Source organism: Nipponia nippon, unplaced genomic scaffold (genome assembly GCF_047370975.1).
Source record: "Nipponia nippon isolate SJK-2023a ecotype South Korea unplaced genomic scaffold, ASM4737097v1 scaffold_2, whole genome shotgun sequence".
NCBI classification, from domain to species: Eukaryota; Metazoa; Chordata; class Aves; order Pelecaniformes; family Threskiornithidae; genus Nipponia; species Nipponia nippon.
In genome coordinates, this window is record NW_028262336.1 from 85,577,939 (window position 1) to 85,599,974 (window position 22,036).

A 22,036-nucleotide genomic window follows, 5' to 3' on the forward strand; every position below is an offset into this window, starting at 1 on the left:
TTGTAAGAAGACTTGCGAGTTTCTCAGTCTTTGAAAATGTAATTCCAAGGGAGCACAGAAACATCAGAGGAGACTCTGTGGCAAGTCTATGATCCTTTATACAGCTTTAAAAGATGTTTGACCCCAAAGCTAATACCCATCTAATAAAGGTTGGAATGAGCACATGTCTTATGAGGAGCAGCTGAGGGAGCTGGTGTTGTTTAGTCTGGAGAACAGGAGGCTGAGGGGAGACCTTATTGCTCGCTCCAACTACCTGAAAGGAGGTTGTAGTGAGGTGGGGGTCGGTCTCTTCTCCCTAGTAACGAGTGATAGAACGAGAGGAAACGGCCTCAAGCTGCGCCAGGGAAGGTTTAGGTTAGATATTAGGAAAAACTTTTTCACCGAGAGGGTGGTCAAGCATTGGAACAGGGTGCCCAGGGAAGTGGTTGAGTCTCCATCCCTGGAGGTATTTAAAGAACGGATAGATACGGTGCTTGAAGATATGGTATAGATGGACTTGGCAGTGATAGGTTGACGGTTGGACTCGATGATCTTAAGTGTCTTTTCCAACCTTGACAATTCTATGATTCTACGATTCTATGATCTCAAGAACTGAGTGATGCTTACATGCTGATTATTATTTAGTCATTTTAGCTGCATAGTCAAGTTAAGCGTTCTTGCTAGTATTTCTTTTATAAATAGTATCTCCTCAAGACTTTCCCCTTGGCTATTTTGCTAATAGTTACCTTCCCCCCCACCCCCCCACCCCCCCCCAAAAGAGAAGTTTAACTATGTAGAAGAGCAGAATGTCGATTCTTGTTCCATTTCTGAGTTTCATTGCTGTTTCTGGCACAGTACCTAGTGGGCACAAAGATACAAGTCAGTACCTGACTGGAGGTTGGAGAGACAGGCAAAAGCTATGGCAGGTATATGATCTCTAACCAAGTCGTAGTTTTATTGAATCCTATCATTGCAGAAGAAAGGAGGGAATAACTGAAGGCCACCTTTATAGGCTTCTTACAGGTTTTTACACTCAAATATTTTATTAGGTAGACATCCAGCTCTCTGACCCATATAGAAGAAATGGGAAACTAGCATAAATGTTCATATTCAACGAAATGGAAGTACCATTATTAGAACAAAAAGTACTGAATGCAGTCAGTCCAGCTGTGTTACATCCAAGAAATCTTTCCTGGTTATGCAATATTTAGTTCCAAACCAGAGATCTCTTCTCTATTTCAAACAAGCTAATAACTGTGAAGACATTTTACAGATTATCAGACAAGTGTCTAGTTGCTTCTAGCAATGTTTTTTTTCCACATGTGAGAAACAGGCTAGCTTTTCCCATCCCTACCATTGTAATTCATTCTGCTACAATATGTTGCAGAAACAGGAAATCTGACATTTCCAGAAAACTACCGGCTGGAATTTGTAATATGTTGCAGAATTGTGAAGTCACAGAAATGGCATTTCTATGAATGTCACAGTCTTGTTGGTGGAACTGATAACACTATAATAAAGAAATTAATTAATGGTATGATTACTGAATACTACCTAGACTCGGTGTTACAGGTATTGCAGAGAATTAAGTGGTATTGCACAATTCCGTAATCTAGTAAATCATCTGGGACTGATGCTCAGAATTTGTCTTCTGCTGGTGAGCATATAATGTTGTATAGCTGGACACCTAAGCAGAAACTTCAAAAGTATCAAAACATCTAAATGTTTTTTTGTATGTAAATTTTATTACCTACGTCAGCACCAACTACACATAAAAGCATTAATGGCTTTCAGAATGTTCCCAGATGTGGTAATATGTTTCTTTAATATCTAGCTACAAAGAAAGCCTTTACAGTTAATGCTTAATTATGAAGTCCTCTGAAAGTCAATTTTTTCCATCATTGTAAATATAAGTTAAGACACTGGCTTTTATGATAAATAACTAATATACTCTTCAGGAAAAGAAGGAGCCCAAATTTTCTATTGCTATCAGCCGATGATAATGATTAACCATGAAGAAGAAGATTCTAATGAACCAAATAAATGTCACAGTCCTCTCTGTATTAATCAATTTGGTATTCGATTCCATTTGCTGTACTTGTCCTAACAATATCAGTTTTCAAAGGACCAAAGATCTCTTTTTTTTTTCCCTCTGAATGTATAACTGCACTACAGAAGAGATCAAAGGAAAGTTAGACATTTTGTTCTTCACAGTAAGGTCATCTGAAGAGAAAAGAAGAGTTTGTTTGAAATTTGTAAGGGAAACACTTTTTTTTTTTCCCTGCTAACACAACCTGCAAAGAAACAAAGTTACTAATTATTGGTATGAGTTTTCTGCTGACTCATGGAAGCATTTTAATTGGTTGATAGTGTTCGTATTTCCAAAGCTTTTTGTGCAACTTCAAATAATACTAACATTCTTAGCTTGATTCCTAAAGAATCAGGCTCACATGATCACTGTCTTGTTGTCCTTAACGTCAGAACAGTGAACTCACTGACCATTTCAGCTGGATTTGAGTCAAAAGTAGAGGAACCTAGCTGTCTGTCAGACTTACAGCTGTTTTCTGGGTAGAGAAAGGAGACCTTGTACCAGCCCTCACTAAGAGAAAGGCTGCTGAATGAATATATGTATTACTAGACAGGTGTGAACCCATGTGGGAAAGCAATGTGAATACTTTAAATAGGAATAAAAATATTTTATCGGACACTTCCAATCAACCCTAAGGTTCAAATGTACAGAAAAAAATGCTTGGTAAATTTTGGTGCTTTCATTACTGCTTTTTTGAAGATTTTCCTCTTGATTCTGTTAGAATAAAAGCTGAGACAGTGGGGCTTAATGCTATAGCAGATGGCAGGCTTCATAACAAAATACATAGACGTGGAATCCCAGGTCTCACAGGACACTAGTAATGGTCTCATATAATTTCTCCCGAAGTACCAAATCTATTTAATCCCCTATTGGGTCTCCCTTCATGTTGTACCTTCCATGGGTTATGGAAGGGGGAGGATAAGATTCTGAGGTGGTGCCAAGCTTCAGTGTCCGAGAGTTTGATTGATCATGCAATGATAAATAAGTGCTAGGACAGAGAAGGCTCCTTCCAGAAGATTTTCCTTCTCCTGCTGCTTGTGGAAAAGGTTACATGAGGGTCCATGAAACATATTTCAACTACCAGATAGCTATAGCTCTACAGATCCCCTGCAGGTCAGGAAATTGATTTTTTGGCCTTTCATCTGTGAACCTACAAAAGTATTGCATAGAGAATTTACACATAAGTGATTCTTCAAGGAGAGATATCTTTATCATTTATTATCTCAGTTTGATTTCTAATGGATAGCCAAAATAATGAAAATTCCATTGCAATCACAGCTTTTCCTGGAAAATAATTAATACTGGAGTTAATGTAACTTGTTTCATGGTCTAATGGCAATAGAGAAAATCTGAAAAATTATGACATATAATTGCTTATCTATACCTTGTAAACACTACTTAGAAACTTCAAAATGTTAATGTGAATGTGAATCACCATTTTTTTCTCAGGAATAGAAAATGTATCTGAAGTTCATGACAGAAATCTCATGTTGCTAAGAATTTTATTACCTGAAATGCAGAACTCGAGGCTATTCATTCCCTTAAAGATATTGCAGTAAATGCCATTGTTAGCTGGAACCTTAAGTGTCAGGGATTAATACCACAGTCATTATTCCATTAAACAAGAACAGAAGCAGTGCAAGGGATTAAGAAGTGATTGGAAATAAAAACGATGCGAAAAGTGCAGCTCTAATAATTCTTAGTTATCAAGAAATAACAGTGTGCTAGTTCTTTAGAAGCAAAGAAGCAGCACTGTTCTGGATTCAAGTTTGTTATTATATTCATGTGACATAGCAAACTTTCCAAATTCTCTGTGCTGGCCAAATACAAGCTGAAGATAGTGTTACAGTCTAGCTGAAATTGCATGAAAAGGCCTTGTAGAAACACTGCATTGTCACACTAATTTACCACTTCAGAACATCAAAGCACTGTGTAAACATTAACTAAATGTTAGTCATAGTTCCTTGAATCTCTAAGGCAAAAAAATAAAATCTCCCTCCCTTGTAGATATATTAGAGTTGCAGTTTTACTTGTCACATACAAGGCACTGAAGAGAGCAAGTCATATTGTCATTCAGATTACATGAGGAAACTCTGCATCCATCGTACCATGAAGTATGAAATATCATTTGGATAGGACAGAACATGTGATATGTGAGAGTAGGTTTAAAATAAATTTAAAAAAAAGTTAAACAACCTAATTTGCACAAGCAGACAATTTTTTTCAATATTTAGTATTTCAATATTTATTATTTACATAAGTTGATTCTTTTTACATGTGTCGCCTGCTTCAGTTACGCTATTTTAAGATCTCTGGTGATATGAGAAGATCCCGTACAGAGGGAGAGAGTTTGGGGCTTAGCACTACTGAAAAAGGTTTGAAAGTACATCTGCAACCTAATCTACCTACCTGGGTACTTGGTTTGAAACAAGCTGAAGCACTCTCACCTAAAAGCCTCCTAAATCAAGCACCCTACCTAGTCAAGAGAATGAGAAGGATCTCACTGATATGTGCAGAGGGAAAATACTGCTCACCTATTTATTTTAGGCAGCTGTTTTTCTCACGCAGTCTATAGGGAACAGTATTTGTGTAGTGATGGTGAGTGTTTTTGGCATAAATAGCCTAAGATCCTAAGAGCCTGAGAGAGCACTCACTCAGAAGGTGAAAGCCACAGAGCTTTCATTTCAGCTCCCAGACACTTTTTGTCTTCATCCACTGAGAGTGTAATGTAAAATGTATGAAGCTCAGAGGCAGTTGTACTTGGAGCTTAGTTTCCCTCGCTCAAGTCTGTGACCTAAACTCTGCATGAAGTTTCCTCTTACTTCTCTCTTTCTGGCACCTTGGGTTTTTTAATTCCTCACTGTGCAATATTACAGGAGGGTGGGAACGTCCTTCCCAGGATATCCCATAGCTTCATCACTCAGAGGCTCTTCTGAGATGTTTTAGTCATGGCAACCACTGCTCTCAGACTGGGAAAGGACAGGAATTTAGGTCACATGAGATTCACTGTGCATGTGGGAAGCGTTTCCGTAACACAGTGTGTAGAAGATGTGTTACTGATACGCATAAGTGCAGACTGATTGCACAGAGTGTGAAGCAGGGCCAGCATGTCCCGGATATATTGAATCTACTGCATATCTGCTGTGTGTTGGACTGTGGCCATTTGTTTAAGTCTTCTGGACACCAGACATCCTGGGTGGATCTGCAGCTGCTGGTCCTCCTCTGAGCTTATTGTTGCCTAGAAATCAAGCAAATGTACCACACTTCTCAATGTTGACAAGGAGAAGGTCCTTAGGCAACTTTTGGTAAATCTGGACCTGAGGATATTTTTGTAGTTCTTGGTCAGGTCTAGTTTTCACTTTTCTCCTCCAGATGTGGAAAACTGAATTAAGTGCCAAATCTCTTTGCTTTTGCTGAGAAACAAATCAAGACCTATATTCATCCCTATTTGTTATCTATATGGCAATGATATTGACCCCTAAGATCATGCTTGTTTATTTGTCAGGTTGGACTGAAGTCTCTGAGGCTACTTACTCCTCACACAGATGTTCCAAATCTCTGCTGATGAGTTAAAACCTTTTGTCATGAGACGAGAGCAGCGAGGATTTGCACTGTGCGAGGTGGAAGCACTCTTGCTCCTAGTCTCTTGATTCAGAGCCTCTCTCAAATGTAGCAATAGCCTGCAAAATCTAGAAGGACATGAATATACTCAGAAACTGTGTGGAATTTATGCATAGTAAGAGCAGTGTGAGAATTCAATCCCTTTCTAGTTAAGAAGAGGATTCCCACATTTGATCTCTATCTTCTGTGTTAACCTAAATTTCTTCCCTTTCACTGTTGTTTTCATCCCTTGTGGGAATACAGGTCTGGGGTAACAGGAAGGTGAAAGACTAACACAACAGCAAAATGAGTCTTCACTGCATCATAGAACCCCTTTCTAACCTCCTCCCCTTTCTAAGATGCATTCCAGTTTGTTATAGTTAGGTCTAGCAGATTAAATTAATCTTTGCCAGATCTGAAATTTTTTCTTAATGTGACAACAAATAAGATGCCATATGTTTTGGTTTTTACCAATGACTTACCTTGTCAATAGATTCACATAGCCTAAACTTTTGTTGTCTTACTAAGAGTGCAGATGGTTCAGAAGGAGTATGTAGCATGCCCATAATGTCGTCTGGTGAGATACAGCCCAGAACAAGCTACATGACACAAGGTCTTTGTTTCAGAAAAGAAGAGGACCAAGAATCCATCATGTATCCTGAGAGAAGGGAGAAACCAGCTGAGTGACATCAAAAGTGACAAAGGCAGGTCAAAAATCAGGCAAAAAAAGTAAAGCCTTTAAAGATCTAGCAGTCTTCTGCATGCACTACCAAACTTACTGCTACCAATCCAGCTCCAGTTCAACTATGTTTAACTTATTCCTTTTATCTTAAACGATGCAATAAAGCAGCTGAAGAGGTTTTTTTAAGTGGTAGCTGTAACAGCAGGATCTACTTGTGCAGTATAATATGAGCTGCATTCAAACATTACATAATGACATGTGTCTGAAAATATGGTTATCTGCTTTTGTCTATTGGACTTGTGATAGTTACAGTTTTCTTTTCGTAAATCCAAAAACAGAAAGGAAACTGACCTTCAGCAGCAAGTAGAAGTCTAATTGAATTCTTCAGTGAGAAATTTTGTGTGCTTTTTTTCATTAATTTGAAAACACTGAGATATACAAATCGCTGTGCATTTCCATCTTGTTTGAAATCAGTGGTCACATAAGCCGGACTCATTCCCAGCACATTCATTCAGTCCTATGAAAGGATCAAGAACAGAATTCAGCTGTTCCAGGAATCTTAATAGGTGATTAAATGAACATTCATCTCATTCCCATATATTAGTGTGATATGCAATGATTTGCTGTCAGCTGAGAGGATGATCTGAGCAGAGAGATTTCATAAAAACCGAGGGATAGAAATGAAAGACAATAATTGACTGTTATGTATTAAAAGGAGAATGAGTCTGAATGGTCACCCAAATTTCCAGACAACATGACCTTGGCAACAATTGCAGCTGCACCCACTCAGAGGATCGTGTCAACCTGGGCTGGGGTGGATCAGGAGGAAACGATGGGAGGGTGGAAGAAGAGAGGAAAGTGGAAGAAGGGAAGGATATGAAAGCTGAGCACCTGCCTAGAGGCTGGGATTGACAATGTTACAGTTTTACAAAAAGGCAGCATTTCTGGAGGCTAGCATTGTAGTATTTAATGGTGAACTTCACAGAATTCTGTTATAAATGTTTTAACATTTTGCAATTCTCTTTCTGTTAATGACATAGTTAAAGTAGCAGAGAAAAGATCTCACTTGACATTTATATCAAGTGCATTTTCTGTTTAACAGTCTGCTAACAGGTGCAGGACTCTTTGAGTTACAGCCACATCATTATGGATTATTGTTATAGAAGCAGGCAAATCTGAAGTTTAAACTGGCAGTCTTGGTAGATCCTCTAAATTTAAATCATATTTGAGCATGATTTGAAGCTCTCAAGGTTGTCTCAAATCAGATTTTCAGCTTTAATTAATTACATGGGTTTGTAGATTAAAGTTCTTGATGAAAAGTTAGATTATTTTCAGTATGTTTTAGTTTTCCCCTGCAAAGAGATCTGAAAGAGCAGGAGTACTGTTTCTACATGGCATTGATAATTTACTTTATGTTAACTGCAACAGCCGTGAAAGAGCCATCCGTAGATCTGTTGAATTATATGCTTGCTGGTCTGCAATCTGCTGGAGTTCAGAGAAATTCACTCTCTTTTAATTTAAAGCTTCATTCTCTTTAGTTTAAAGCCTTACATCTGGCACTGGATTTGGTCTTTTGACTTTCACAGTGGAGACGTCGGTTCTCACATGGATTTTTAGAGGTTTCCCTGTTGTCCCTTTAGGTTGACATGGCAAAGCTGTCAGCTATCAACAACAAGGTGCTAGACAAACCTCCTGTCTTTATTTAACACTTGACCCTGAGGACCTGACTTCTCAAGTGTCCTGAATGCTACTATTGACACTGTATCTGCAGCTGCTATCTTTAATCACAGTAGGTAGCATGAGGAAAGCATCCTCTAGATATTTTAGGGGGATTTTCTGAGCCACTGGTAGCTGGATGACATTCCTTCATGTCCCGTTTCCCATTCCCCTTCATGCTTTTGGAAATTTCCTACTAATAAGTTCATGTCATCAATACAATATCTCATTAAGGATGAGAAATGCAGCATTTCTCTGAAGCTATACATATTCCTTCAGGTGACTCTGGGTATTTAATTACAAGGGCTTAAAGAGAAAAGAGTGGGATTCAATCTCCCTCACTTAAACCTTTAACATTTCTTTCACCTGTTTTGTTACCATCTAATTTCTGACTCATGCTGTTATCATTTATTATTTAACTCACTATATTGCTTGATTCTACAAGGTGAGTTAGGGTACCCTTTATTGAAAAGATGTTGTACGTAATAAAATTCTCAAGCGTCCTGTCATTGCTTGATAGAACTTTTAAATTAAATGTCTCAGAAAAATAGTTGGGTAGTTAGTGAGCTAGTTAAGTGGTCTAGCTTGTTTACAAGGAAACACAGTATGCCTGAAAGGAACTTCTCATTTTAAAAATTAACAGCCTGGCTTTCCTCGAGGGTGAAGTATCTTCAAGAACACAAATCTACCATGAAATCCAATAACTCTCTTCTCTGACACAATGTAGACAGCATTTTTAATGCACATTTTTAATGATTTATGTGAGAAAGTTTAGCCCTGGAAAATGCAACATGATTTCAATAGTAGGAAGGAAACAGGGACAATCCTTAGCTTACTGTTTAAATAGGGGTAGCTCTTTATGAAGCCATCACAGCCACTTTATTTGGCAGTGGTACCAATATTTTATCTGTGCTCCACAGAATCTCTTGTCAATGGCAGAACTTTCCTATCCCATACCATGTTTCTCTGGTAGCTTGAGTATCTTCATGGGATGTAAGAGTAATTTATTCTCTTGCCGATCCTTAATGTTCTCCAAAGGCCTGTCCCTGCTTTCAAAATAAAAGGGCCCACTGCTTTTGAGAGTCATGTAGTTTTATGGGAGATGCTATGGCATCATAAATATGCACCCTCACGTTACAGTGTCTTGGAAATGTATTACACAAATCTGTGTGGATATGCTTCATGTGAGCTTGATTTTATAAGTTTGCCTTATGGTGCTTTTCTCCTCATTGAAGTATTTACACAAGCCAGTCTTATTTGTGCTGTATCATTACTTCCAACCTTGATGGACTTTACCTATGCATGCCATTATTGACTTCATTGCTGTCACCTGAAAAATGTGGTATCCTTTTGAACCATTTGTTTGCTAAAACTGACTTTATCACTGACAGTTTTGAAGGCTTTTGGAAATTTGAATTAAGTAACTAAAAGAACTGAATTAATGAAGTTAATTAATCAGGAAAAAAATGTTTGAATACAAAATGAAGGACCTGGGAATTAGGACTGTAGGACCAGGACAGAGCTCAGCATTTCCATTAGTGTACCTAGATTGCCAGCAGCCAGGGATCTCAGCAATAAAATGTGGCAGTAGATGAAGGGAATAACATGATATTGCCAGGGTATGAGCCTGCTGTGCAAGACATAGTGCATCTACTGTGACTGTTGTAAGCTCAGGGCAATAGGGATCCGTTCTCATCTATTCCAAGAGTTAATTTAGCTCCTTCAGCAGCAACTCTGTGTATATGCCTGAATAAAAGGAGATGGTATGTGTAAAAGATACACACTGCTGATTTTAACCCACTATCTTCCCTACACTCAGAGCTGTAGTCACAGCATAGCCAAAACAAAGCCTGTCTTCATCTCTTTGATAACCTGTTAATAGTTTCCTGTTTAAAATCTCACTTGTTAGCATGACATATTGAGCTACAAGGATTTCACTTGAGACAGGGCTGTAATGGTCTGGATATGGTTCAGTAGAATAGTGAGATGAACCAATTTGCTGAAATGCTGGTTTCTGTATATACCATTACCATCTACCTTACAGAGGTGGAATAAATTCTTTCATGCCAGCTTTAGCGATATTCTTCCTTTATACTCGGTATGACCTTTTTTTTGCCATTCTTGAAGTTCTCAAAACAGTGAAGTGGTTTGTATCTTCACCTCACAAAGAAGTCAAGACTGTAGGAAGGGCTGACTGCTCCTCCAGACGATGTTACAGCAGATCCAAAGCCAAGTAAAAATGTTGCTGCGAAAATGTTCCTCTACCCCTTACTTCTTTTTTGCCTTCCTTATTGTGTGGAGACCTGAGTAGAAAGCTGAGACAGAAGCTAGCTAATTTATCTGGAGGGGCATCCCTCCTCACAGAAAATTCTCAGCTGGAGAAAAGGTGTGGTACCAATAAAGTACCAATGCAAAAGACACCATAAGCCAGAACCTCTGTTGTAGAGTTAATGAGAGACTCAGTAAAGTTGTGTGTAAAATACTTGAACTACCATAGATGTGGGGGAAGAAGGGGTCCTTAAGTTGGTTTATGTGACCTTCACTGTATCAGAGAATTTCATCTGGCTGCATTGGCAGTGAGCCTACAAACCAGTAAAGAAAAGACCTAGATTATGCAAATGTGCACATTGTCAAGATAAACTCCTGTACTGCACTGATAAAACTCTATCTAGTGTGCAATGAATGTGAAAAAAAAAAAATAGTATTGAACTTATTGTTCTCAGGAATGGGTGCTGATCGCCAGACCCTCAAGTCCAGTCAAGAGCTCTGCTTTTAGGGTTCAAATGTTTTCTGCATTTGGTATTTCCATTCCATAGAAAGATTTTAAAAATCAGAATTGTTATCCTGTTTTAGATGACTGAAATTCAGGCATTGACAGAAATGTAAGATGTGGGGAAACAATATTTTTTACCACTGAAATGTTTTCATAAAGTATTTGAAAAGGGAGATAAGCGAATTCGTTGCTATTATTGTTAAATTAAAGGAAGCAGAAGATAATCCATCAACAGCCTGATCTATAACACAGAAATCCCAGGAGTTTTCTAGTCATCCAGTAAATCTCTCTTAAAGCTGGCTAGCTGAAGGAAGCCACTCTAAATCTCAGCTTCTGAGGTTTGCAATTGCCAAGTAGCTAATGCCGTTCTCAGCTGTAGATAGTCATTTTGGACCATGTTCAAGGTGAGAAGAACAGTGTGAAAGCCAGTGGTTACAGAGAGAAAGGTGCATATCACAGTATGGTGCTATGAATTTCCATTTTGGTTTTCAGTGCCTGGTGAAGCTGTCTTCCTTGAGTGCCTACTCAACGGACAGAGAGATGTAATTGAAGGTCTTCTGTGGGGATTCAATTCACCTCAGCCATTAAGCTTGTTAGTTACAAAGTGGCTCCCCAGCTGTGTGTTTGGGTGTATGAGAAAGGTTTTATGGAGAGGAGAGTGCAGGAATAATTTTCAGTGGTTTCATGAGCAGATGAACTGCTGCCACCTGCCCAGGTAGGCATGGCTGGAGTGTGCCTGTTTCCGTGCAATGCTCTCCCAGAACAGCACCTGGGCAGTGCCATGCTTGCAACTCTCTTTCCAGTGTATCTGGTGTTGGTATACTACACTCACAGGCAATGCCAGTGCTTAAAAAATGCCATTTGTTGTGTATAAAGGAATTACTCATGTTGACAGATGATTCACCAGTGGGAAGGAGTGAACTGTATTGTATGCCAGGGGACGAAAAAGGTCTCTGTTACTGGTTCCTATCCCAAGGAAGAAGGTCTCTGTTACCTGAGAAGCTCAGGGGTGGGAATAATGCTGTTTCAGCTGATGCTGGGTTCAAGGATCTGGTTGCTCTCAGAATTAGGAAAAGACTTCTGTTTGGTAAGTATCCATTGTTTCAGAGTGTAGCTAACGTGTACTTATTACTTGCAATACTATTTCCTTCTTGACAGACAACCTACAGGCTGCGTGCATGAAAATATGATAGTTTTTCTATTGTAATTTCATGACTAGGCCCTCACATTGTAATTTCTTTCAGAAACAGAAGATACTAGAGAAATTATCTTATTATCTATGATTTACTGCTGTTACTTTTGCTGGACAGAACCCGAAGATAAAGTAATGATAAATACCATGTGTCTGTGATCAGGAGTCACATATAGGGGGTGTGCCCTCTTGATGCTATTGGACCATTCCCTTTCACTTCTTAGGGTTAGGATGCTTAAAGATGAATCTCTCCCTACATGGGTGGAAGGGAGGGGAGAAAAATTTCCTTCTCAACCTTAATTTCTGTGACCAGTTTCCTCTAAATATCTGCAAAGTGTGACTAAAAGATTAAGGATTTTGGTCACTAGTATGACATACAAGTCCAGGGAAGACTCATAGAAAGGAGGATGAAAACTTGTGAACAATGTTAGTCTTACCTCATATAGCTAAGTGGCAGGTCACCCTTGCTATTCTCATGCCACCAAAATGTTCCAGATGAGAAAGCTGAGAACAGGAAAGCTGTGCTGAGAAACAAATGCAGTGTTGCTAAGTGTCTGGAGATAATTTACGTACGTACGAATATTAGGACCAACACCCAAAGGTGCAATTGGGTCTGAAAGCTCTTTCACCCTTTATCTTTTCATACGGCTTTTTTCAATACTGGAGGCTAGTGATTCTGGAATTCTCCATTATAAGAGAGGAAATTAACGCTATGCCTTGCCTCCCAGAGCAAGCTCATACTGCAAATTGTCTTTGAAGTTACTTGATCCCTTAACAAATTAAATTCATTACATTCGTTTCAGGCCATCATGACAGCCTTGTGTAGACAAGGTGTATATGCTAGGCTTGGAACTGCTCTTTACTTTCAGACAAACAGATGTGAAATTTAGATGATCACGCCCACACAGGAAGGTCAAATGTAGGTCATCTTCATGTGACACCTGATTTTGAATGGAAAACGTTATGCTATTTCATATGCTGGAATCAGAGACACCATTATTTTAGTTAATTCTCTTGAGCTGCAAAACTTTATTTCAGTACCTCTTACCAGCAGCAGAATCAATTAAAAAAAGATCTTGTACAAGCATAACTGTGGGTTTTCTACATTGGGAAATTTTGCTGTAATTGAGCTGCTTTGCTTTCTCAGTGTGGAAAGGATAGAAGGAAGGGGCAGCATATCAATTTAACTTAACCAGGACTAAAATTGTCAGTGTTAACTGTGCCAGGTATATAGATGATACATTTACTTGGCATCAGTCTGCAGTAATGTCAGAGGAGGACAGAGCCATCATCATTAATTTAGGAACACAGGTGCATGTATTCCTTACAATTTTATTCAGCCACCTGCTATAGGTACCTTACCTGGGGAGCAAGAAGTAGTTCAGCCACTACCAGACAATGCAGAAAAGGAATTATGGTTATAAAAGGCAAACAGCTCTGGTGGGATTCCTTTTCTGTATGTGTGCATTTTAGGATATCCTGCAGCAGGATACCCTGCCTGGCCTCTGGGTGCTTCTCCAGAAGACTGCAGGTCTCCTGTATGCCTTGTACCCTATCTACCAGCACTGCATGGGTGTTATGGATAAGCTTCACAAATGGTGCTAGCTGCCAACATTTAGGTAAATGAATACTTCCCCTAAGGTGGGACTGATCTCCATATTGCAGGCACCGAAGTGTCTTGCAAGGTGTGCTAAGTCCCAGGTTGTAGGTGTCCACATGTGAATCAGGTGTCTAAGCTCCTGCTGCTCTTGATTGCAGGCCTGGGATTCAATTCATTTTCCCAAACAGAAGCTGCTATTCCCACATGCATATCACAGACATCTTCACAGGGCTCACAGATGACACAGTTTGCACAGGACATTCATGCCTGCTTGAAATGTCTGCTGGAGGCCAGGTGGGATAGCCTTGGCACCTCAGATCCCCTAGATACCTATTTATGTGCAACTGAATTGAACCCTAAATCTCTATTGATTATAATGGGAGCTCAGACATCTAATTCACAGTCTACAGAAGCACCAAACAAGACTGCAGTCCCAGCACTTGGGGCAACAAGCCAGTATTTGATAGGGGCTATAGAAATCATTTAGTTTTGTGAGGAATGTTTCATTTCTTCGTGTTATGGGCAAAGCCCCCACAATCTCAAAGTTTCAAGCGCCCCCAAAGTGGAGGAACATGTGACTGGCTTGGGCACCCTGAAAGAGCCATACCGAAATTACAAGGATGCTCCTGAAACCTGTCCTTTCCTATTGTCATGTTTTGACTTCTCCTGTGCTTTCCACCACCTTCTGTGACAATTTGAAGCCAAGTGTCATCTTCACCCTTAGGGTTTTTACCAGTCCTGATTTTGTTTCTGTCCTGTCTTGCCGTTTCTGCTATTCCTATTTTTCAGCTTTGACCTCACATTGCAAAAGTTACCTACTTCCTCACTTACCCTCAAGTAAAATGAACTGGATAAAAGCCTTTGTGTGCATATGCCCAAAGAAATGAAGATATGCTCAGGTGCAATCATCCTTTTGCTAGAGCTGAGAAATATTAACACTAAAACTACAGGTAACTATTTACTCAATTTCTGAAGAGCTGGGTCTGCTTATTACATGTTGTACTGCTTAGCCACAGATCTCATGTCTTTCTAGTGCTGTAGAAGTGCAAACAGAGGAATGTGTCCCAAGAAAAACAGCAGAGCCAAATTTGATTATCAGCCATACACTATTAACAACTCTCAGCTCTCCCTGCTTGAGATCTTCTCTAGTTTAATTAATCGCCTGATCTAAGACAAAGCTTTTGGATAAACACACACTTATGAATATTGCAGATAAATCAAGCAGAGAATTCTAGATGATATTCATCATTCCTTTCCTTTTGGAGTGTCCTCCAGGCATTAATTTGCCTTTTAATATTCTTGTCTCTTTTTTTTTAATATATATAATATTTTTCTCTCTTTAACTGAAGAAAATTGGGCATGGTCAGAATAAACTTGTTGCATTGCTTTTCATCTTTCTTTAGTGCTGTCATAATGATATTTCACTAGTTAGTAGAAGACTTTGAATTACCCTACAACATTTGGGAGCATTTATTTCTGTTTATGGGTATGTTAAACCAAGTCATTGTAAAGCAGTAACTGTTGCTCTTTTGCAGAGTAAGTGGCCCCATGAATATTCAGAGGCAGGGTGTGGAGGGAACGACGGTGAAAAAGGAGCCAAATCTTGTACTCAGTCATGCAACTTTGATTTAGAAAACTTATGTTTAGTTTCTGATTCAGTCACAGACAGATCTTAAGGTAAAGCATTTAAATACACAAATACATGTTGGCATGTACCTTCTATTGTTAGGTGCTAGGAGAGTCAGGATAAAAGTCCTTAAATATCTCTATGGGGCTGTGCCTTCATTGTTCTGGGGTTTATTCCCCCATTGCTTAATCAAAGATGAGCTTTCCTCAGGTACTAGGGGCATTATGAATATAAATCTTTGCACTTTTAAGAATCATCCAGATACAGTGAAGCATACCAATACTTGTATAGAACTATAGATCCAGATATCTACAGTACTTTGGTATTAAAAGATGTGCTTGTTCTGAATTCTTGATTTCTTTTTCAGTCTTCTTTCAAATTTTTATGTAATAAAATAGCGTCCAATAATCTCTAACAACATAATCATTGAAAATTTTTAGGGCTTCATTAATCCCTTTCTGCTATTAGTAATTTTATTTTAACCTTATATCTTTGGTATTTTTTCACGTCCTCCATTTCTATGCCTTTCAAGATCGATTTTTATCCCCTATATTGAGAATCTTTTAGACTAATCTACTGCTGACTGGAAGCTATGGAAAGCCACAGCTAAGAGCGTTGAGGTCAAGAGCCAGCTCGAGAAGGTTGATCTCCCAGAAGCAGAAAGATATACTGGGCTCTAATGAGGGGTTTGCCTCTTGGAAAAGAAAAAGGAAAAAAGAAAAATAAAAAAAAGAAAAAGAAAAGGGAAAAAGGAAAGGGGAAAAGGAAAAGGAAAAAAAGGAAAAGGAAAGAGTAAACAAGGAAAAGAAAATAAAAAAGAAAAAGGTAAATAATAAAAGGAAAGAGGAGAGGAGAGGAGAGGAGAGGAGAGGAGAGGAGAGGAGAGGAGAGGAGAGGAGAGGAGAGGAGAGGAGAGGAGAGGAGAGGAGAGGAGAGGAGAGGAGAGGAGAGGAGAGGAGAGGAGAGGAGAGGAGAGGAGAGGAAAAAGGACTATGAGTTCTCCCTTATCCAATAATTTCTTTAAAAAAATTGAGAAGCCTAAGAACTTGTTATTATCTTACAAAGATATATCTTAGTGTAAACAAATCATTCAGTGTTAAGTGTGACTTGAGCACTTAGGGAAACTGGTGCCAGCTGTACCTTTACACTATTTGCTTCATTAGGGAAGGAGATTGCCTTGGTTTCTAAAATTTTGCTAACAGTAGGCAATATCATATACCCAGGGAACCTTCTATGCCTGTCTTTGATTTTCTTTTAAGGTCTACTAACTGTCTTGTTTCCAGTCCTTCCTATTAATTTTCTTATATGGAAGGTGATACACTGAAAAACAAGATCTTGAAATGTAAGACTCCTACCATCTAGGTTAGAGCCCCTTTGGGAATGAAGGCACAAGACAGTACTGTGAGAAACTCTAGCATCATCATCACTTTAGGTGTCTTCGCTTTTAGGTGTCGCTCTTTCTTTAATCAACAGGAACAGTAAAAGTGCATCCCTGCTCCCGTGGATGCAGCCTGCAATATAGTAGAAAAACTCGATGCACTTTCTGAAAAGAGACAAAGAAGAGGTCTCCAGTGTTTTGAAATGAAGCAGAATGCTTCGAATTACTTTGTGCCTGCAAGGATAAATTTGATGTTGTACTTTGTTATCTAATATTAACCACAGACTTAAACAATGAAATGAGATGGTGCTCTAATGAAATTTCACTAGTCTCCTTGATGCCACAGAAGAGCTGAGACTATTAAGTGAACTGCAAGAGAGAGAGAAAAATTATCTCTGGACAGACATTTGTATATTAGGTGGTGATTTTTCTACAGATGCGCTAATTACAATTTTAATTCATGCATGAAAAAAGGAGGGAGCACAGATTACTTCTGTCAAAATAGTTCTGAATGCTGTGAAGATGTTAATGAGTAATGTTCCCTTGGAGGAAATGTTAACATGTCTTTTTCTTTAGTGTTATTTTGCTCTACTCCCTTGTTATCTTGTAGAAAACGTTGATTGTCATTCAAGCCTCAAAATAAGAATATAATGAGTATGTAGGATTTCAGAAAGAAAACACAAAATGCAAGATAAGCAAGCCCTTTAGCTGAAAGTATTTTTTTTTTACTCCTCAGAAGTACTTCAGCTGTTTAGAAAAGTATCTGTAAAACTGCGCTTATCTTGCTACATGCCTTAATCACAAGATAATGAACTGTGCTGAGTGGTGACATGCATCAGTAACCCCATTATAACAGTATAATGCAATGCTATTAATGCATTTTGCTGCAGTGCAGAACATCACTTCTAATGGAAATAATGTCTTGTAGCAGAGATCTGTTGTGTCATCTCTCCTAGGTGTTGCTGGAGTACTTGAGCACTTAATAGCCCGAGGGAATACTTGGGTGTGTAACTAAATCAAGATTTCACAGCCAAACAAAGAAAGGGTAAGAGAAATAGGGGAAATGCCCACCATTTTGTGACAGTTTACTCCAAATAAAATGACATTAAATAGCTGAACAAGTTTCCTAGAGACTTATGAGAAAGTCGTTAGAAATTAAAGACCATCCAGTATTCAAATAGGAATCAAAAAGAAAGGGCATAAAATTACTGTCTTGTCTAATAGGACATTTATCTGTTTTCCTCTGTCCTTATATTAAATGTGTTCTAGAGAATTATATATCAACATCTTTTGAGAGTGAAAAAAGCTTTTAGGATGGAATTTTTCTAGACCGATGAAGAAGGTGCCATTAGTCACTTCTATAACAGGGACTGTTCACAATGAGCAGACACCTAGTACATGAAAGCCTTGTTCTACTCCTTTCTCATGACAGCACCATGTTCCTGACCCAGCATCAACATCTGCATAGAAGGTATGTAATGCAAAATTAACTCCTCATAGGCAACATGTTTGTTGGTGTTACAGAATGATCAAAATGAGAATATCCGTGGTGATTGCTGCTTCCTGGTAATTGCAAACCGTGTGGGATTTTCTGCAGCGGTTATGACTAAACAGTACCACTGCAGACACAATGCATGAGCTTCCCTGTTACTCTGAGGTATCAGATATTCATCAGCCTGGGTTAGTAAAACACCATTTCCATCCTGCATTATTGGATATTTGGGTTTAATGAGATTCATGTTTATTTAAAATTTTTAGCATTGGAAACAGAAGACAGGTGAGCTGTCCTGTTATGTATTAATTTCTACATTAATGTGTTAAAAGAGGAAAAGTTGATTATTTTACTCCTGTGTTTTCTCTATTAGCCTTATAGTGGGGTTTGTTTGTTTGTTTGTTTTAGTTGACCCAACGTGATTACAAATGCAGTGAAGTACTTGGCCCTTGTTTCCCAGCAGTACACAGAGCTGGCACTGTATTATAGCCTCAAAAGTGTAATTGAGGATTATTTTAAATTCTCTATGAGAATGAGCTCTAGACTTCAGCTCATTTTTGTCAGAATTAAAACAATATTTTTACAGGCATTTTTAAGATCTATGCCTTAGATTTCTTTTCCCTGAAGGAAAATAAAGCTTCAAATGAAAGTAAATGTAACATTTTAGGAGGTGATTGTGGAAATAAGGAGGTGATTGGTGACAGCCAACATGGCTTCACTAAGGACAAATCGTGCCTGACAAATCTGGTGGCCTTCTATGACAGGGTTACAGCATTGGTGGATAAGGGAAGAGCAACTGACGTCATCTACCTGGACTTGTGCAAAGCATTTGACACTGTCATGCACAACATCCTTGTCTCTAAATTGGAGAAACATGGATTTGATAGATGGACCACTTGGTGGATAAGGAATTGGCTGGATGGTTGCACTTAAAGAGTTGCGGTCAATGGCTCGATGTCCAACTGGAGACCAGTGACGAGTGGTGCTCCTCAGGAGTTGGTATTGGGATTGGTGCTGTTTAACATCTTTGTTGGTGACGTGGACAGTGGGATTGAGTGCACCCTCAGCAAGTTTTCTGATGACACCAAGCTGTGTGGTGCAGTCAACACACTGGAGGGAAGGGATGCCATCCAGAGCGACCTTGACAGGCTGGAGAGGTGGGCCCATGTGACCCTCATGAAGCTCAACAAGGCCAAGTGCAAGGTCCTGCACATGGGACCAGGGCAACCCCAAGCACAAATACAGGCTGGGCAGAGAGCAGCCCTGAGGAGAAGGACTTGGGGGGTGTTGATTGATGAGAAGGTCAACATGATCCAGCAGTGTGCGCTGGCAGCCCAGAAAGCCAACCGTATTCTGGGCTGCATCAAAAAAAGTGTGGCCAGCAGATTGAGGGAGGTGATTCTGCCCCTCTACTCTGCTCTTGTGAGACCCCACCTGGAGTGCTGTGTTCAGCTCTGGGGCCCCCAATATAAGAAGAACATGGATCTGTTGGCGAGTCCAGAGGAGGGCCATGAAGATGATCAGAGGGCTGGAGCTCCTCTCCTATGAAGAGAGGCTGCAAGACTTGGGGTTGTTCAGTGTGGAGAAGAGAAGATTCCAGAGAGATCTTATAGCAGCCTTCCAGTACCTGAAGGGAGCCTACAAGAAAGCTGGAGAGGGACTTTTTACAAGGGCATGTAGTGATAGGACAAGGGGTAACGGCTTTAAACTGAAAGAGGGTAGATTTGTATTAGATATAAGAAAGAAATTCTTCACTATGAGGGTGGTGAGGTACTGGAACAGGTTGCTGAGAGAAGTTGTGGATGCCCCATCCCTGGAAGTGTTCAAGGCCAGGCTGGATGGGGCTTTGAGCAACTTGGTCTACTGGAAGGGGGGTTGGAACTAGATGATCTTTAAGGTCCCTTCCAACCCAAACCATCCTATGATTCTATGATTTTCCTATGTTTCAGCTTCACTGAGTAGCAAAATTGCTGGTGCTGCTTGAGTCAACAAGCAACTAATGAAAATAAAGTAATTATCAGAAAATACCTTTAAAAGACATCAAAATATAACAGCTAAAAATTTGAAGTAACAGTGATTGTAAATTGGAATTCCCTGGACTGCTGCTATAGAAATTATGTTAATTTTTAAAATAAGGACAGAATATGAATTGACCTAGAAAAGACTGAATATATTTTACATTTTGCCTTTGATCCTTTATGCAAGGGTTAGTTTGTTTTTTTTTTCTTCTTTTGAAAATTGCCATGGTTTTTGGCCACAGCTGTTACTGTAGCACAAACCAGCTATTCAGTTAAGGATGAAAAATCATTTAGAAACCCAAGCAAAATTTCTTGTTTGGTTGTTGCTAAATAAAGAAGGGGAAATGTACATTAAAGAATGCTATAATTATACATTTTGCATAGCTTTTCTGAAACCGTTTGCACCATCTTTAAGGCAATGTGTATCATAAAGCTGATTCCTTAGCTCCTCCAGATTCCAATTTATTTGCACGTTACTGAAATTGCTTTTATTTCTTTCACGTGAATTTAATGTTTATGAACAGACTTGGGACACTGCAGATTGAATTACTCTCACTAACTACAAAGTTGGCATAATATACACTTCAGCATTGCTTAGCTGAAAGACTTCTCATCCAAAGGCATTCAGCCTGAAGAAATCTCCTCTGCTTGAATGTACTGCAGTTCCCGAAAACTCCCCTCAATCAAGCTTTAAAGCTTCTTAATTATAATTAAAAAAAATCATTGGTATTAATTATTGTAATAGTATTTTTCAGAGCGTCGTCTAGTGTTGTCAACATTTGTGCATAAACCAGCAGTGTATCACCATTGAGAGATAAAAGAAAAAACAGAACCATGTCCACAAGTAAAAACGGGTCTAGAAATTAGTATTTTTAAAGCAATAAGATAGAAAGAAATAAAGCCCTATTTACTCATCACAGAAATTCCAGAGTAGCTCTTTGACGTACCAGTATGTTGCACAATAAAGACAGAGTTATTGAAGCCTGTGGAGCTGTTGGGTTTGATTCAGGTCCCTAAACACAGGCATCTAGGGCCACCTGAGCTGCTCCTGGTGCCCCGCCTGGCTTTTGCCAGCTGCTGCAGGTGGACGAAGGTCGCCAGTACCTCCTGCAGCACCCCAGGGAGGCCCATGTGGATGTCTAAGGACACCGAGTGCCTGTGTTCAGGCAGCTCAGCTGAGTTTCTTGGGTCTGATGTCCCAAGCTGACACCAAGTAATCACAGGGAATAAATAAAAAGAATAGCAGGCAGAGAACAGTAATATCCAAAATTGATCAAAGAAGCAGCACTGTACTGGGATGGACATACCTTACAGTTTCCTTACAATGATTATCTATCTGCTTTGTTGGTGAGATGCTGACATTTAATTCACTTGCTTACACCCTCACTTCTCTGCTTCTGAAAATTTTTATTTATTTAGTTACTCTTTAAATATTGAAAATAACTGTACAATCTGGAGAATAAGAAACAAGTCTTTCAGTTTCCAGAGAATATGTATCTGTATCCATAGCATCCTTATCACTGTCTGTCATTTTTTCCTTAATTTCTACTGGGATTCGTACTCTCCTGCTACATATATGTGACCTTTGTGTACCAGATTATAGGACATGAGTTTTAATAATATAAAGGTGTTTGAATGTTTTTCTAATACCAAACAGAATAAATGGCACAGTAAGAATAGCTTGTGTTTCCTCCTCAAAAAGTGATATTACTGTGAGACCATCACATTGGAAACTAACAAAATTATAATTTTTAATATATCTGAATGTACCAAACTTTTGGAAAGATTCTTTCTGTGAAGCACAATATGATGAACATTGTCACATCGTTGTAAGCTGATAGAGACTCTACCAGGTTTTTGAAAGCTAAATTGGAAACAGATGTCTGCCCA

The 22,036-nt window shown here is 39.1% G+C and overlaps 1 long non-coding RNA gene across 1 annotated transcript in view; it reads right to left on the bottom strand.

The window, feature by feature from the left end:
- Nucleotides 1-4,359: 4,359 nt before the first annotated feature.
- LOC148055864 (uncharacterized) overlaps nucleotides 4,360-22,036 on the bottom strand; it is a 136,774-nt gene continuing 119,097 nt past the window's right edge. Inside the window, exons 5-7 of the long non-coding RNA XR_015704729.1 lie at nucleotides 6,702-6,867; nucleotides 6,151-6,326; nucleotides 4,360-5,757 (exon numbers count right to left, since the gene is read on the bottom strand). This is a non-coding gene — a long non-coding RNA (uncharacterized LOC148055864). The remainder of the gene's footprint in view (nucleotides 5,758-6,150; nucleotides 6,327-6,701; nucleotides 6,868-22,036) is intronic.